Source organism: Mustela erminea, chromosome 17, assembly GCF_009829155.1.
Source record: "Mustela erminea isolate mMusErm1 chromosome 17, mMusErm1.Pri, whole genome shotgun sequence".
Lineage (NCBI taxonomy): Eukaryota > Metazoa > Chordata > Mammalia > Carnivora > Mustelidae > Mustela > Mustela erminea.
In genome coordinates this window covers 36,754,233-36,773,410 of record NC_045630.1, presented here as the reverse complement: position 1 = coordinate 36,773,410, position 19,178 = coordinate 36,754,233, and the positions used below count along the sequence as shown (strand labels likewise).

At 40.6% G+C, this 19,178-nt stretch overlaps 1 protein-coding gene across 1 annotated transcript in view; it reads left to right on the top strand.

The window, feature by feature from the left end:
- KCNH1 (potassium voltage-gated channel subfamily H member 1) overlaps positions 1–19,178 on the top strand; it is a 368,462-nt gene that overhangs the window by 68,808 nt on the left and 280,476 nt on the right. The gene's annotated exons all lie outside the window — the stretch shown is intronic.

Here is a 19,178-nt window from a genome sequence, read left to right as displayed (position 1 = left end):
TCCACTTGGTATGCAACTGCTGAATGTCTACCTATTGATTATTCTAATTATGGGGATTTTTCTTTCCTCTGCTGCTGACCTTTGGCTGTTTCATAACTCATTAACTCCTGCCAACAGGGATGCTGTTTACCCCCCAAGTTTGCTTGCTATTTTTTTTTTTAATGTTGGGAAAAGTTGTTTCTTTGCTAAAATGAGTCTTGGCAGTTAACAGTGGTCCTTAGTGTCCCATGTGTAAATTTGCTGAAGTAGTCAGGCTATGGTCGACTCCGGCCCTGTGACCAGGACGTGTACTATTGCTGGATGATGCTGCTTTGGATTGTTAGTCCTGCAGGCAGTGGAAGGAATGAAAAGGAAACAAATGCTCTGTACATGTGTTGGAATTAGGACATGCTCAAGCAGTCGGTGAATGGGTGCCTGTGTCCTGTTGCATAGGAAGGGACTACTGGGCTCGTTCAGGTGATTGTCTCCTTTGAAAAAGTGAGGACATCAAGTCATCACAAAGGAAAATGTGAGATTCTTATTCAGCTTCAGTGTTCTATGGGTGTTGTCTTTCCTTTTTCCCACTGCCTCATTGATTCTCCAACTGGATGAAGATAAAGTAGTTGTCTGGTAAATCTTCAGCCTTGTAGAGCAGTGGACCCTCACTGCCTTGGATGGCAGAGGGTCCCAGAAGTATTAGTCTGGCTGGGGTGTTAACTGGGTGAGTAATTCAGGAAGCTAGCTGGAAGTTGCAATGAAGCAAGATTCATTTTCAGGCCTAGAGGGTTAGTGGGAACTAGCCTTGAGATAATTGGAAGGAACAGCCAGCTCCCTGCCAAGACAAGGCCTGGCCAGTGACTCCGACTTGCTGCTGACATAATGATGCCTCCCAGCCTTCAGATCAGTATCAGTAGTGGAGGTAGACTCCAGCCCCTTCCTGGGTGAGAACCCAGGTACCTACCACTTCCCTCTCCAGGGAAGGGGAGCTGATGTTCAGATGCTCTAAACTCAGAAAAACCCCTGCTTTTATCTGTGTGCTGAGTTTTAATATACTGGGAAATCTCAGAGACTAAGGCTCTGGGTGGCTTGTGTGGATTTTTAAGGGGATTAAATGAGTGAGACTGATCATGTATAAGAACAAAACATCTCTAATGTGAACGCTGGGATTCTTTAGTGTGAATATGAGTACACATTGGGAAGGATATTTTTCTTTGTGAGCCCATTTCTAGAAGATTTTATGTTAGTTGGTGAGGAAAATATGATCATTTTGGCTTAGATTACACAACGGAATTATTTCAACCTAAAAGAGCTTTTTATACACATATGGGAAGTTAAATTTAACTTAAAAAAACCTTGCAAGTTTTTAAAATAAACCATTTACTATTTAGAGCAATAGCATGGAAAATTTGCAGATAAATAGAACAGTTCTTCGGCTTTCACAGGTTCTTGTTAAACATGGGCAGAGCCATAAACATATTTGTTAATGTGTCAAGATTACCTTGTCCCTTAGCAAAGCACAGTGGCTCCCCCCAAGCACTGTGTGTGTCACAGTGGCAGTCCGTTGCCATCGACTGTGAGTACTCCTGATGTGGTTTCTGATTTCCATAGTCATGAACTAGGTTGGCAGATAGGAAAAAATGCCAGTTATCCGTAGCTGTCTAGTTGGGAGGGGTTTAGCGTCATAAGTAATTATGAGAGTATTAAGGGGCTCTTGTTATGATTTGCTTCCATGAAGACTTGATTTTACGTTTCATAATTTCTTTTCAAGCTTTGGCTGACACCTGAAGCAATGCCTTTTCATAACATTTGTTGTGGTGTGTGGGAGTCAGCACCAGGAAACTGAAGATTTGGCTCCTGGCCCTCTTGGTATCACCTGTTAGGACAGCTGGGACTTTGTGCATGCCGTTTAGCCTCTATGGATCAGTTTTCTTCTCTACACCTTAGAGACCATGCTACCGTCCTGCCTGAGGACATGGCATTTGGGCAGGAGATTATTTGAGTTCCCTTCTAGCTGCAAAGTGGCCTTGGTGAGTTCTCAAATCTCATCTGCAGTCATCTCACTTCAGGAGCTGATGATAAAAACGAGAAGCCCCACACTTTGAGCTCCTACCTGCAGTGGAGGTGGGAGGGAGGTGAGACGGGAGGAGGGTTCAGAGCCCAGGACTACCACGAAGGTCACCCAGTTCAGCCCTCTTAGCTCCCAGATAAGGGAACAGATGCAAGGGCAAGATGACTCACTCAGGATGACATAGCAAATCATATGGCCACGGCAATAATGAGTCCCTTTCTGACTCCTCTCTATTTTTCATGGTGACAGAGTGGACAAAAATAGGGACAAAACACTGATGGACACCGTTGACCAAAACTGACCAAGAAGCTTCCAAAGTCTGAGGCTTAGCCCTTGGCCTGGTAGTGGTGGGGATGTTGGGCACAGTGTCCAAAGAGTGGAGGAGGTCTCTGTGTTCCTCCCAGGGGGGCCGTGTTAGTGATGTGACAGGCAGTTGAAGATGCTCACAGAGGGACAAACCAAGCATGGTTTTCTAGGCATAGGCCTTTTGTCGAAAGGTGCCATTAAATTAGTAGAAATGGAAGGCTGGTGGGACTTAGGGGAGGTTTGGGAGGCCACAAAGGGGGTTGTACCTGTCGACCCTGGGTATATGGGGTGAGAGAATTCCACTTACTGGTTTCTCATCTACTGCCTGCTGTCTTCTTGCCCATGCTCTGTTGGTGGAGTTGCTAATCTAAGATTGCAACTCCCTCTGCTCTAGTCCCTTTTTCTTTGGGAGAGTGTGGGGAGGACAAAGAATTATTGACTCATTTTTTCATAAAAAAATACATGGAACTGAAGCCTCTCTGGTGTCTTCTTAATTATGCCAATGGAATTGTATCCCAGTGGAGACCACCAAAGAAGAGAGGAATGTGCGGTGGTGGCTTTGCCATCTGTGTGTGTTGTCGCAGGTTGGGGGTGGAGGCTCTTGAAGTGAAAGGACTAGATTCAACCCAAGGCTTAGGGTCAAGAAAGAAGCGGGTTAAATTGCTAATGCCAGCAGTTGTGAATTCAGCCCTGTGGATGTCACCCACCTCCATGATTTAAGCCACACAAACGCTTCCTTTGGACTCAACTTGTTTCACTTATGTAGATGGTCTACATTTGCGTCATTCTCCAGCCTGTTGGTCATAATCTGTTTTGGAGGCTGTTTGGGAATATGTTTGCACATTAGTTAAACTGGTGAGAGCACAAAAGGTCTGGAAACTGGGTGAACTGAAGCTGGCCCTGGGTCTGCCAGAGCAAAAGCCAGATGAGTTTTCTCAAGCGCTTAGTGGATTACTGGCCTGGTGAGCTTCATGGATTAAAGATGGAATTATTATTCAGCAAACATATTCCCTTTCCCCAGGAAACCTTACTGCCTCCTGCCATTGGAGTGTGGAAGTGCCCAGGGACAAATGGAGCCAATCAGGCTCCTGCCCAAGTTACAGTTCTGGGGCCAAGAGCTTCCTTCCATCCTTGGCTCTGTTACCTTGGACAGCAGCCAGTGGTGTTGCCACAGCTGACCCTTGCCAAGAACCTGCTCTCACAGGAGATGCTCCCCGTAGAGCAGAACAGGAGCAAGGAGTGGAAAGATGAATGGTATCGACAACAAATTCCCTTTAGTGAGGGTGTTTAACTTTCCAAAACATTTCCCACAGATTATCTTGCTTCTTATTCTTCTGTCCCTTTGCTACCCAGCTGGGCAAAATTGTACAAGTGTTTCATCTCCCTTTGTTTGCCTCACCTGTAAGACGGGTCAATCCCAGCTCTAACCTTGAGGCCCCTGCGCAACTGTGGTCCCAGCTTTGCGGCTGAGGGGAAAGGGCCTGACAGTGAAGTGTTCAGGCAGGGAAGCTGAGCATCATTCTGGCTTTTGGCCTGCACTTTTCCCCAGGCAGGTCATGCTGCCTTGGCACAGAATCTGGAGCCAGAGTGAACCAGGCTGTGCATTTTTTGCCCTGAGTCCCCCTTTTCAAATTGTTCCCTGGCACAGTCACTTCTCCCTTTTACACAGCTGACAGGTGAAATGTTTGAGTGGCCGGCATGGGTAAGTCTCTGTAAAGGTTGCTGGTCCATGTGCGCAAGGCTGGACAGTGAAGGTGAAGGTCAAAAGTGACTCCCACATCAGGTTGCCCCCCTGCTTCTCTCTTCTTGGCAGATGGGCTCCTCTCTAGGTTCTCCCAGGTTCACTGTTCCTGGCTCTTCCAGGCTTTCCCTGATGCTGAAAACAAACAACCCTCATGGGTTGCTCATCCTATTAATTTGTGACCATCAGTCCTACTCTGTGGCTTTGATTTAGGTGGATGGACACCAGTTTAATTTTCATACAGACTCTTCTACTGTCACCTGAAAGTCACGAGGTGACCTGGAATTTGCTTCCTTAGGATCCCAGCAATAGAGGCCATATCCATGGCTTGCAGTAGCAATTAAAATCAAGACTTTTTCAGAGCAATTTTAGGTTCATAGAAAAATGGAATAAAAAGTGCAGAGACAGAGTTTTCCTATCATTACCATCTTGCATTAGTGTGGTACACTGATTACAGCCAATAGTGATACATTCTTACTAGCTTAAATTCATTGTTAATGTTGGGGTTTACTCTTCATAGAATACATCCAAAGGGTTTTGGCTAATAGTGAATAACAGAGCTCCATCATTATGTGTTACACATAATGTCCCACTGCTCTAAAAGACATCTCTGTGCTCCACCTGTTCAACCCACCCTCCTCCCCAACCCCTGGCAACCACTCATCTTTTTACCGTCTCCATAATTTTGCCTGTCTGAGGATGTCATATAGCTGGAATCATACAGTATGCAGCCTTTCCAGATTGGCTGCTTTCATTTAGTGATCTGTATTTAAGGATCCTCCTCATTTTTTTGTGGCTTGATAGCTCATTTCTTTTCATTGCTCAGCAATATTCTGTTGAGTGGATGTATCATATCGATCTATTCAATAATAGCAATTAAAGAAATTACTGAAAGCCATTGGTTTTCAAGCCTGATCATTGGAGACCTTGTCCTGGGATTTCCTCCTGCTGTGGACCTGTTGGACACGGAGAGTGGACAGGACAGGTGCTGAGACACTGGTGTGCAGCCCATGCTATCTCCTGGATAAAAACTGACAACCTTTAGCACAAGTTGTTATGTCTGATACTATGATGGACAGCAAAACGAACGTGCAGGATACTTTCCACGTATTTCAGACTCTTTTCCTTGGCGTTTCTTTTATTTTGGTGCTATTTATGCATTCAATTTTGGCAAACAAAAGAGGACACAAGCAGACAAACACACTATAGTTTTCATCCCCATGTCTTGTTAGGGGCAGGAAGTGCTGCTGATGGGTGTGGTTCTCCTTTGACTGCCTGCCACGGTGGCCAGGGGCCCAGGTCTGATTGCAGTGATGTTCCCGATGTTGCCACTGGCCCCGAGCTGGCAGTGCTGCTCTCTTCCCCATCTTACCAGGGGACTCCAGCCGAGACCTTTCCCTCTTATTTTATTACTTACTTACTTACCTAATTAATTTATTTATTTTTGTTATGTTCAATTAGCCAACATATAGGACATGATTAATTTTTTTTAAAAGATTTTATTTATTTATTTGACAGAGAGAGATGACAAGCAGGCAGAGCAGCAGGCAGAGAGAGAGGAGGAAGCAGGCTCCCTGCTGAGCAGAGAGCCCAATGCAGGGATTGATCCCAGGACCCTGAGATCATGACCTGAGCCAAAGGCAGAGGCTCAACCCACTGAGCCACCCAGGCGCCCCTAGGACATGATTAATTTTTGTTATGCTCAATGATTCATTCGTTGCGCATGACACCCAGCGCTCATCACAACACCTGCCCTCCTTAATGCCCACCACTTGGTCACCTCATCCCCCTGTCCTCCTCCCTCTGTAACCCTCAGTTTGTTTCCCGGAGTCCAGGGCCTCTCATCGTTGGTCTCCCTCTCTGATTGCTTCACCTGCGGTTCTGCGCTCCCTTCCCCTGCGGTCCTCTGCTCTCTTCCTTATGTTCCACATTTTCATTTATTTTTAAAATCGTTCTTCCGAACTTGTGCTCATAGTGTGTGAAGGACTGTGGAGGTTCTTGGAGCAAACTAGACTCAGCTACCCTGCCTTGTTTCTCAATGTTTCCTTACTGTCCGTTCTCTCCCAGGCTCTGCTCTAGCCAACCCAAGTTCTGCTTCTCCTTTAATTCTCCCCCAGCTTTTCTTGGTACCTCTTTAAACTCTTTAAGGTTGTTCCTTCTTCTTCTTCTTCTTCTTTTTTTTAAAGATTTTATTTATTTATTTGACAGAGAGAGAGAGAGATCACAAGTAGACAGAGCAGCATGCAGAGAGAGGAGAAACAGGCTCCCCACCGAGCAGAGAGCCCTATGTGGGGCTCGATCCCAGGACCCTGGAATCATGACCCAAGCCGAAGGCAGAGGCTTAACCCACTGAGCCACCCAGGTGCCCCAAGGTTGTCCCTTCTTTAAGGAGATCTTACTGACTGGGGTGCTAGGGGAGCTTGCAGTCTGGTGGGGGCCGCTGGTAATTGACACTTGCAGCTTGCAGTCTGGTGGGGGCTGCTGGTAATTGACACTGACAGAGAAAGTGAGACATCCTGTTCCAGGGCTCAGCTCAGGGTGTTATGGCTTACTAAAGGGGAGTACTTAGGTTAGTGAGAGAATCCAGGAAGTCTTCCTGGAGGAGATGATGGGAGTTAATTTGGTGAAGAGTAAGAAGGGTGTTCTTGGAAGAGGAGAGAGCCTATGCCCAGGAATTTGCCCTTAGGGCTGAGCAAGGCATTCACTGTGTCCTAAGCAGAGTCAGTGTTGGGGGAGGGAGGCACGATGAAAGACGGGGGCAAGATCCAGTGATGGAACCTGAGAGTTTTGCCAAGGAGTTTACGTTTTATCTTGTGGTCAAAAAGAAACAATTAAGGGTTTCCATTAGATGTGTGCCATGATCTGACTTTGATTCTGAAGATGTATCAGGCAGCAGTGGTGACAATGAGAGGAAAATGCCCCAGATCTCCCTGCACTAGTTCCCTTGAACCCGCAGCATTCAGGCTGTTCTCTCCCTTACTGTAGTGAAGCAACACTACTTCCCTGCCCCGGATCTCTTATTCCTCTGGCCCTCCCACTTAATTCCTGGCCAAGTGCCCACCCTGAACCCTGATTGGGCCCTGTTCTCTGCCCCTCTGGGCTGTGTTCCAGTGCCTCCTGACCGTAGAAAACTCCACACCACGTAGATCCATCCTCAGTACACTTGGGATGCCTGCTGTATTTCTCCAGGCACTGCCCTCCAAGGCAGGTCCTTTGTTCCCTAACCCATTCAAGCCTGGCTGTTACCTCCACCCCAGCTCTGAGCCTTGTCCATAAATCATGTGGAGGCTTATTGTTGGACTCTGTTATTATGTTCCACTGGTTTGTCTATTCTTATGCCAATACTGCACTGTTAATTAGCATAGCATGATAGTGTTAGAATCAGTTACCTGTGTTCTTTTGTTTCAAGACTGCCATGTGTATTTTATTTATTTATTTATTTATTTAAAAAAGATATTATTAGTTTATTTGACAGAGAGAGAGATCACAGGCAGAGAGAAAGGAGGAGGCAGGCTCCCTCCTTAGCAGAGAGCCCGATGCGGGGCTCGATCCCAGGACCCTGAGATCATGACCTGAGTGGAAGGCAGAGGCTTAACCCACTGAGTCGCCCAGGTGCCCCTGCCATGTCTATTTTAGATGCTTTGTATATCCATATAAATTCCAGAGCTGGCTTGCTGGTTTCCACCCAAACCCAATAAAACCTGTTGGGATTTTGGTTGGAATTACATTAAATCTAAAAACCAAATTAGAGAGGGGAGCCTGCGTGCCTTAGTCAGTTAAGCATCTGACTCTTGGTTTCATCTTAAGTCCTGATCTCCTGGGTCGAGACTGAGCCCCAGGTTGGGTTCTGTGCTCAGGTGGAGGCTGCTTGCTTATTCTCCTCTTCTGACCCTTCCCCTACTTGTAGGCATGCTCGCTCGCTCTCTCAAATAAAATCTTTAAAAAAAAATTTGGAGAGAATGGAAGACTTAATATTGAGTTTTCTAAATGTTGGCCATAGAATATCCATTTATTTGGGTTTTCTTTAATTAGCAATATATTAACAAAATATTCTTAGCAATATTTGCTGCCATTCTTTTTGTTCTTGCTGTTAACTTATTCCTAAACACCTGGTATTTTTGGCACTCTGTAAATGGCTTCATTTCCTGATTGTTTTTTGCTGGTATAAAGTGTTTTTTGTTTATTGATTTTGCAGTAAATTTACCAAATTTTCTTATTAATTTGAAGATTTTGTAGGCTACTTAGAATTTTTCACATGCACAGTAATGTCTTTGTGAATAAAAATTATTTTGCTTTTTTTTCTCTGCAAAATCTATACCTTTATTTTTCTTGACTTAGTCCTGTCTAGCATCTATAATATAATGTTGAAGAGAAGTGGATATAGGAGACATCCTTATATTATTTCGGATCTCAGGGGGAATATGTTCAGTGTTTCAGCATTAAGGATATTGTTGACTTTTGTTGTTTGTAAATACTTTCTGTTATATTAAGGAAGGTCTCCTGTATTCCTGGTTTTCTGAGAATTTTTACCATTAACAAATTTTGAATTCTACCAAATACTTTTCTGCATTTATTGAGATAAAATGTTTTTTCCTCCTTTAGTTTGTTAATGTGGTGAATTATATTGATTGACTTTTTTAAAAAAAGATTTTATTTATTTATTTATTGGAGAGAGTGAGAAAGCACAAGCAGGGGGAGTAAGTCGCAGGGGGAGAGGGAGAAGCAGGCTCCCTCTGCTGGATTTGGGGCTTGATCCCTGGGGTCATAACCTGAGCTGAAGGCAGACGCTTAACAGACTGAGCCACGCAGGTGCCCTGCTGATTGACTTTTGAAGGCTGAACTAACTCTGCATTCCTGGAATAAGCCCTAGTTGGTCATGATGTCTTCTACTTTTTAAAAAAAAATTGTATTTTCTTAGGTTAGTCACCATACAGCACAACATTAGTTTTTGATTTAATGTTTCATGCTTCATTTTTTGTGTGTAACACCCAGTTCTCCATGCAATACGTGCCCTCCTTAGTACCCACCACTGGGCGAACCCATCCCCTTACAGCTTCTCTCTAAAACACTCAGTTTGTTTCTCAGAGTCCATAGTCTCTCATGGTTCATCTCCCCCTCCGTTTGCCTGCCTTCATTTTTCCCTTCCTTCTCCTAATGTCCTCCATGCTATTCCTTATGTTCCACAAATAAGTCAAACCACGTGATAATTGTTTTTCTTTGCTTGACTTATTTCACTCAGCATAATCTCCTCCAGTTCCATCCATGCTGATGCAAATATTGGGTATTCATCCTTTCTGATGGAGACATAATATTCCATTGTATATATGGACCACATCTTCTTTATCCATTCGTCTGCTGAAGGACATTCGGTTCCTTCCACAGTTCGGCTATTGTGGACACTGCTTCAATGAACATTGGGGTGCCTATGGCCCTTTTTTTCCACTACATCTGTATCTTTGGGATAAATACCCAGTAGTCCAATTGCTGGGTCATAGGGTATCTCTATTTTTAACTTTTTGAAGAACCTCCACACTGTTTTCTAAAGTGGCTGCACCAATTTGCATTCCCACCAACAGTGAAGGAGGGTTCCCCTTTCTCCACATCCTCTCCAACTTTTGTTGTTTCTTGTCTTGTCAATTTTTGCCATTCTAACTGGAGTAAGGTGGTATCTCAATATGGTTTTGATTTGAATTTCTCTGATGGCTAATGATGTTGCACATTTTTTCATGCATCTGTTAGCCATTTGTATGTCTTCTTTGGAGAAGTGTTCATGTCTTCTGCCCATTTTTTGACTTGATTATTTGTGTTTTGGGTATTGAGTTTGAGAAGTTCTTTTTTTTTAAGGTTTTATTTATTTATTTGACAGAAAGAGATCACAAGTAGGCAGAGAGGCAGGAAGAGAGAGAGTGGGAAGCAGGCTCCTCGCTGAGCAGAGCCCGATGCGGGGCTTGATCCCAGGCCCCTGGGATCATGACCGGAGCCGAAGGCAGAGGCTTAACCCACTGAGCCACCCAGGTGCCTTGAGTTTGAGAAGTTCTTTATAGATCTTAGATAGTAGCCCTTTATCTGTAGTGTCATTTGCAAATATCTTCCCCCATTCTGTGGGTTGTCTCTTTGTTTTGCTGACTGTTTCCTTTGCTGTGCAGAAGCTTTTTATCTTGGAGACACCCCCAAAGTTCATTTTTGCTTTTGTTTCCTTTGCTTTTGTAGACTTGTTTTGAAAGAAGTTGCTGTGGCAGATGTCGAAAGGTTACTGCCTATATTCTCCTCCAGGATTTTGATGGATTCCTGTCTCACATTGAGTTCTTTCATTCATTTAGAGTTTATCTTTGTGTATGGTGTAAGAGAATGGTTAAGTTTCATTCTTCTATACGTAGCTATCCAATTTTCCCAGCACCATTTATTGAAGAGACTGTCTTTTTTCCATGGGATATTTTTTCCTGCTTTGTCGAAGATTAGTTGACTATAGAGTTGAGGGTCCATATCTGGGCTCTCTGTTCTGTTCCATTGATCTGTGGGTCTGTTTTTGTGTCAGTCCAGGACCTGATGGCTCCCCAGGGGAATTCTACCAAACAATCAAAGAAGAAATAGTGCCTATTCTCCTGAAGCTATTTAAAAAAAAATAGAAACAGAAGGAAAACTTCCAAACTCATTCTATAAAGCCAGCATTACCTTGATCCTGGAACCAGGCAAAGACCCCATCAAAAGGGAGAATTACAGACCAATATCCCTGATGAATATGGATGGCAAAATTCTCAACAAGATCCTAACTAACAGGATCCAACAGTACAGTAAAAGGATTTATCCCTGGGATGAAAGGGTGGTTCAACATTTGAAAATCAGTGAATATGATAGAACATATAAATAAGAGAAGAGACAGGAATCACGAGGTCCTCTCAATTGATGCAGAAAAAACATTTGACAAAATACAGCATCCTTTTCTGTCTTGTAGTTTTTTACAGAACTGTAAGTGGGTGAAGGGGAGTGGGAGGTACATGCTTCCGGTTATGAAATGAATAAATCATGGTAATAAAAGGTACAGCATAGGGAATATGGTCAATGATACTGCAGTAGAGTTGTACAGTAGCTCCATCTGTGGTGAGCATAGCATACGGAGTTGTCCAAGCACTCTGTTGTACACCTGAAACTAATGTAACATTGTGTGTCAACTATACTTAAATAAGAAAGACACAGGAAATTTAAGTAAAAGAAGTGGAAAAAGGCATGTCAGGCAAACACTCTAAAAAAAAAGTTGGATGCCTATATTCAGACAAAGCAGACTTAAAAGCAATAAGTATTATTAAATAAAAACAGGAAGGTGCCTGGGTGGCTCAGTGGGTTAAGCTGCTGCCTTCAGCTCAGGTCATGATCTCAGGGTCCTGGGATCGAGTCCCGCATCGGGCTCTCTGCTTAGCAGGGAGCCTGCTTCCTCCTCTCTCTCTCTGCCTGCCTCTCTGCCTACTTGTAATCTCTCTCTGTCAAATAAATAAATAAAATCTTTAAAAAAAACAAAAACAGAAAAACCAGGAATATTTCATAACAGCAAAAGGATTTATTCAACAGGAAGACAAAGCAATCCTACCTGTGTATACATCTAGTAACATAACTCCAAAATATATACATCATATGTGTTTATATTTTTAAATGTTGGACCAATAATGTTTTTTCTCCATTGGTCATTTGTGTCTTCTCTTTATTTACCTTGGTAGAATTTTCTCAATTATAGTAATTTTTTCAAAGAATTAACTTTTTGGCTTTGTTAATTTTCTGTTTTCTATCTCATTGATTTTTGCTCCTGTTTGTTTATTTTCTTTGTTCTACTTTTCTGAGGCCTTAAGTTTACTAGGATTCCACTACCCAAAGCAAAAATTAATAGAAATAAACAATTCTGGAGCACCTGGGTGGCTCAGTGGGTTAAAGCTTCTGCCTCTGGCTCTGATCAAGATCCCAGGGCCCTGGGATTGAGACCCGCATCAGGCACTCTGCTCACTCGGCAGAGAGCCTGCTTCCCCCCACCTCTGCCTGCCTCTCTGCCTACTTGTGATATCTGTCAAGTAAATAAATAAAATCTTAAAAAAAAAAGAAATAAACAATTCCATAATCAAATTTTAAGACTGTATATACCCCATTCTCAGTAACTGAATGATCAAACAGACAAAATAATTAGTAATATAATTTTTTAAAAACTCTACTTGACCTAATTAGCCTATAGAGAATAAACACTTAACAACTTAAAAATACCTTTTTTTGCAATTTTATTTTATTTTTAAAGATTTTTTTTTGTTTGGGCGCCTGGGTGGCTCAGTAGATTAAGCCGCTGCCTTTGGCTCAGGTCATGATCTCAGGGTCCTGGGATCAAGTCCTGCATTGGGCTCTCTGCTTGGCAGGGAGCCTGCTTCCTCCTCTCTCTCTCTGCCTGCCTCTCTGCCTACTTGTGATCTCTGTCAAATAAATAAATAAAATCTTTAAAAAAAAAAGATTTTTTTTGTTTATTTGACAGAGAGAGATCACAAGTAGGCAGAGCAGCAGGCAGAGATAGAGGGGGAGGTAGGCTCCCCGCTGAGCAGAGAGCCCGATGTGGGGTCGATTACAGGACCCAGAGACCATGACCTGAGCCAAAGGCACAGGCTCAACCCACTGAGCTACCCATGCGCCCCCTTTTTTGCAATTTTATACAGAATATTTACCAAAATAGACCAGATGATGAGCTATAAAGAAAGTCTCAACAAAATTTCAAGATTTAAATCATATAGTGTATTTTCTTACCACTAAGAAATTAACTTAGAAATCAGTAATAAAATGGTAAGTAGGAAATTATCAAAAGTTTGAAAATTAAGCAATACACTTTTACCTCTGGCAACCATCAGTTAGTTCCCTGTATTTATGGGCCTGTTTCTGCTTTTTTTTCGCTTTTTCATTGGTTTTTGTTTTTGTTTTTGTTTTGGTAGATTTCACATATAAGTGAACTCATATGGTGTTTGTTTCCTCGTCTTACTTATTTCACTTAGCATAGTGCCCTCTAGGTCATCCATATTGTCCCAGACGGCAAGATCTCATCTTTTTTATGTCTGAGTAATACTCTGCGCGCGTGTGTGTGTGTGTGTGTGTGTGTGTGTATAACATCATCTTTATCTATTCATCTATGGACAGACAGTGGTTGCTTCCATATCCTGGCTATTATAAATAATGCTCCAATAAACACAGGGATGCATATATCTTTTCAAATTAGTATTTTTGTTTTCCTTGGGTCTATACCCAATAATAGAATTACTAGATCACATGGTATTTCTATTTATAATTTTTTTGAGGAACTTCCATATTGTTTTCCACAGTGGCTACACCATTTTACATTCCTGCCAACAGTACATGAATGTTTCTTTTTCTCCACATCCTTACCAACACTTGTTATTTCTTTCTGATAGCCATTCTGACAGGTGTAAGGTGGTATCTCACTGTGCTTTTGATTTGCATTTCCCTGATGATCATTGATGTTGATCATCGTTCCGTATGTCTGTTGACCTTCAGTATATCTTCTTCAGAATAATGTCTATACAGGCTCTATGCCTATTTTTAATTAAATTATTTGGGGTTTTTTGATGTTGAGTTATAGAAGTTCTTTATATATTTTAGCTCTTAACCCCTTATTGGATATGTCATCTGCATTTATCTTCTCCATTCAGTAGGTTGCTTTTTTATTTTGTTAATGGTTTCTTTCACTGTGCACACGCTTTTTATTTTACTGTAGTCCCAATGGTTTATTTTTGCTTTTTTTCCCTTTTGCCTGAGGAGACATATCTAGAAAAATGTTGCTGAGGCTGATGTCAAAGAGATTACTGCCTGTGTTTTCTCCTAGGAGTTTTATGGTTTCATGTCTCACAATTAGGTCTTTAATCTATTTTGAGTTTATTTTTGTATATGGTGTAAGAAAGTGGTCTACATATATTTCTTTAGCATGTAGCTGTCCAGTTTTCCCAGCACCATATATTGAACAGACTGTCTTTTTCCTGCTGTATATTATTGCCTTCTTTGTCATAGATTAATTGACCATACAAGCATGGGTTTATTTATGGGGCTCTCTATTCTTCTCATTGATCTATGTGTCTTGTTTTTGTGCCAGTACTGTACTGTGTACTGTTTTGATTATCACAGATAGCTTTGTAGTGTATCTTGAAATCTAGGATTGTGATGTCTCCAGTTTTGTTGTTCTTTCTCAAATTGCTTTGGCTATTCAGGGTCTTTTGTGGTTCCATACAAATTTTAGGACTATTTGTTCTAGTTCTGTGAAAATGTTATTGGTATTTTGATAGGGGTTGCACTGAATCTGTACATTGCTTTGGGTAGTATGAACATTTTAACAATTCCTCCAGTCCATGAGCATGAAATATTTTTCACTTGTTTGTATTGTCTTTAATTTTTTTCATCAAACTTTCATACTTTCCAGAGTACAGGTCTTTTGCCTTCTTGGTTAAGTTTGTTCTTAGGTTTTTTGTTTTTGTTTTTGTTTTCGTTTTTCGGTACAGTTGTAAATGGAATTGTTTTCTTAATTTCACTTTCTGCTACTTCGTTATTAGTGTGTAGAAAAACAGTAAATTTCTGTGTCTTAATTTTACATCCTGCAGCCTTACTGAATTCACTCATTAGTACTAATAGTTATTTTTAGTGGAGGCTTCGGGGTTTTTATATATAGTCTTGTGGCATTATTTTTAAAGAATATCTCTTATAAATAAATAGCAAAAGATTGAGTCTTTTTTTATTTTTTGAAAATCTGGTCCATTGATAATTGTCTTATAATTGGAATACTTAGTGCATTACTTTTGTCATTGTTGTTGCTATCATTGGGTTTTAGTCTGTCATCTTGCTATATATTTTCTCTTTCTCACACTTTTTTTTGGTTGTTGTTCCTATTTCCTGTTTTCCTACCTTCTTTGGATTAATTAAGTATTTGCTTATTATTCCATTTAATTTCACAGCTTAGCTTTTTAGTTGTATACATTTTTTTAAAGATTTTATTTATTTTATTCGACAGAGAGAGAGATCACAAGTAGGCAGAGAGGCAGGCAGAGACAGAGGGGGAAGCAGGCTCCCTGCTGAGCAGAGAGCCCGATGCGGGGCTCGATCCCAGGACACTGAGATCATGACCTGAGCTGAAGGCAGCGGCTTAATCCACTGAGCCACCCAAGCGCCCAGTTGTATACATTTTTATTATTGTTTTAGTGCTCACCCTAGAGATAACAGTTGCATTCTCCACATATTAAAAGCTATTTAAATTAGTACTTTTACCTCTTTTCAAACTACATAAGATTTTTACAATAGTTTAATTCTATTTAACCTCCTTCTTGCCCTTTGTGCTGTTTTTGTTATAAACCTACAGGCTTTAAATTGCCAATATCTTTTAATTTATTTATATACTTATTTATATTTTTATATATTATATATTATATAATATTTTATATTTATTATATTATTATATAAATATATATTATTTATATTATATAAAAATATAATATAAATTATATATAATATATATAAATATAAGTATAAAATATATAATATAAATAATATAACATATAATATATGTTTATGTATTTATATTTTTAATATTATATATACTTATTTATATTTTTCACTCTTCTTTTTAGTTTCATATTTTTGAAAGGGGGATCAATGTTTTTCAGCCTGAGCATCTGTTTTCATTCTTTTTTACAGTACAGTTCTTTCAGTGATGAGTTTTTTAAATCTTTGTTTGAAAATGTCTTTATTTGAATTATTTTCTCAAGGTGTAAAATTACAGACTTTCTTTTTTCTTTTTAAACCTTTTGGCAGTTTAAATATGTTATTGCTTCTGATGAAAATTCAGATGCCATTCTGCTATTGTTCTCCTGAATGTGATATGTCTTATTTTCCTCGGCTTCTTTTATTTATCTTTTCTTCAAAGTTTTATTTAAATTCTAGTTAGTTAACATGTAGTGTAACATTGGTTTCAGGAGTAGAATTTATTGATTCATCACATACAACACCCAGTGCTCATCCTATCAAATGCCCTCCTCAGTACCCATCACCCATTTAGCCCACCCCCCACACATCTCCCTCCATCATCCCTCAGTTTGTTCTCTATCATTGAGAATCTCTTGTGGTTTGTTTCCCCCTCTCTCTTTTTTTCCTTCCCATATGTTCATCTGGTTTGTTTCTTAGACTCCATATATAAGTAAAATCATATGGTATTTGTTTTTCTCTGACTTATTTCATTTAGCATACTACACTGACTCCATCCACGTCACTGTGAATGGCAGGGTTCTGTTCTTTCTGATGGCCAAGTAATATTCCATTGTATATACACCACATCTTCTTTATTCATTCATCAGTCAGTAAACATTTGGACTCTCTCTGTAGTTTGGCTATTGTGATCATGCTGGTATTAAACATCAGGGTGCACATACCCCTACAAATTTATACTTTTGTATCCTTTGGGTAAATTCCTCTGCTTCTTTTAAAATCTCCCCTATATTTTTTGTTTTTAACATTTTGACTATTAAGTTCCTGGGTTGGGTCTTGTTGTTGACAATATGTCACACGTCTCTTGTGTTCTGTTCTTTTCTTTATTCTCTTTCCCTTCTGTGATTCAGGTTGACTACTTTTTACTGACCTGTATTCGAATTTACTAATCCTATTTCTGCTGTAATTAGTCTGCTATAAATCTATCTGGTTAATTTAAAATATAAGGTTTTGCCCCCTAGAATACCCATTTGATTCTTTTTCTCCTCTTTTATAAGAAGTTGAGATACAATTCACATACCATATCATTTACTCAAGTCATGGTTTTTAGTATATTCCCAGAGTTGTGCAACCATAACTAAAATCAGTTGTAGAATATTAAAAAAATTAATTATGGTAAAATACACATAACATAAAATTTACCAACTGAACCATTTTTAAGTGTACAGCTTAGTGACATTAGTACATTCCCATTGTCTTGCTATGGTCACTACCATTCCTCCACAGAGCTCCTTTTGCCTTGCAAGACTAAAACTCTGTACTTGTTAAATAATAATTCCCATCCCCCTCATAAATACAGGTTTTGTATATATTACTTTCTGACTCTTGATAGGGGTCTGAGACAAGGAGATTGGTGCTATTACTGGAAAGCACAGAGTGAGTGAGAGGCAGAACAAATCTTGTCTTCCTCTTTGAGGTTCCAGAATTATTGAAATGTTTGGATGATGGCTTGTTTAACCTTGAATTCAGTGCAGACTAGGGGCCCAATTTAGCTTAGATGATTGTGGCTTCTATTGGAATTATCCATCCCACACCAATAATAGCGTCCATGGCCTGCATTTGTAGGAAAGGGAGTCTGAAGGATATGGAAACTATACTAAAGAGTTTCGAGAATTAGACCTTCTCAGGGAATTAGCATCTTACTGTTTCTCCAACCACAGGAAAACTGTGTGGATAAGACATAAGGTTTGAGAATTAGCTAGAGTGTATCTCAGGGTGTTGGTTAGGAGGCAAGAGAGCATTGCCTGCCTGGTAGCTAAGGCCTTTGTAAAGACTCATGACAAAGCGTTCCTTTAAGAAGCGGTAGTTTCTGTGCGCATGTGCTCTTACCTTCTTAATATGTTGAGAGTTTTTGAAGGCAGAAATGATACTCACTGCTCATTAATTGACAAGTGTCCACATATTTGAATTAGAGCATGTGAGAAGGAAACTCCCCAGTAGAGTGATAAGAGATGGCCAGAAAAATTCTCTTCCATATATCATCTCTCCCACTAGCCTGCTTAAAATTCTTTTTTTTCCCTCTTTGTTATTGTTCTCTGTTTTTCATATAAAGCAAAGGAACAAATCAAAACAGTTGTAATTGTGAGAGGAGTGGTAGGGGGCTGGTCTCTCATGACCTTTGGTGAGGCAGAGAGGAGTGTGTGCTCCACTGTCAGACTGTGGCCTTGTGGAATGAGGACCTACTGTGGAGGTTCCGAAAGCCTGGTCTGCCCCAGAGACAAGGATGGCAGTGAAGGAGATGGGCTCTTTTCTTCCCAGTGGTCCAAAGATGAACCTGCAGAAATAGTGTAGGTAGTGAATGTAAGGTCAGGCTTGCTATAAAACAGATTTCCAGATGCATGTGGAGCTATGTAGGAAAGAGACTTGAAATGTCATTGAAAGGAAACATAAAGAAAAGAATAGGAAATAAAGAGTACTAAGCAACAGAAGAGACTTGACTTTTTTAGTTACATTTTTACATAATCAGATTTCTTTGAAAGAGATGTATGTAAATGAAAGGCTTCTATTTGAATAGAAAAAGCAACAAAAAGCATAGCAATACTTAAGAGGAAAGAATGGGACCTTGTAAATAATGTCATTTTAAATGTTTTACAGAACTCCTTATGTCTTATTCCAATAAAAATGTTTTGTTTTGTTTTTTAAAGCAGTCACTTGAACAGATGAGAGAGTAAATGTGAGTGTGTTTTGTGTTCTTTGGGAAAAGGTACAACAGAAACATACCTCTATTTATTCGCTGGTTATTGATTGAACAGCCCCAGAAATAGAGCTCTGTGTTCAGTGCCTTGGGAATTTTAGAGGAAATAAAATGGCCTCAGGTGGACGGTTTTGAGCCAGGTCTGGAGGAAAGGTAGAGCCTGGGGCTGGCAGGTAGACCTGGCAGTTGGCCAAACAGTGTAATTTCCTGATGAAATAAACAGATGCTTGTTTGATTCTGTCTCTGGGTAGCAGTGTGATCTTGAGCACATGAGTTATCCTCTCTAAACCTTGGTGTTCTTTTTTTTTTTTTTTTTTAAGATTTTATTTATTTATTTGTCAGAGAGTGAGAGAGCACAAATGGGGGGAGCAGTAGAGGGACAGGGAGAAGCAGGCTCCCCACTGAGCAAGAAGCCTGATGCAGGACTCGATCTCAGCACCCTGGGATCATGACCTGAGCTGAAGGCAGATGCTTAACCGACTGAGCCCTCCCAGGCATCCCTAAACCATGGTGCTCTTATCGTTAATGAGGGCAGTGTCTATCTTACAGGGTGTTATGGGGATTACATTAGGTAATGTGTGTAGATTAATGCAGTTCCTGGCACATTGCCAGCACTT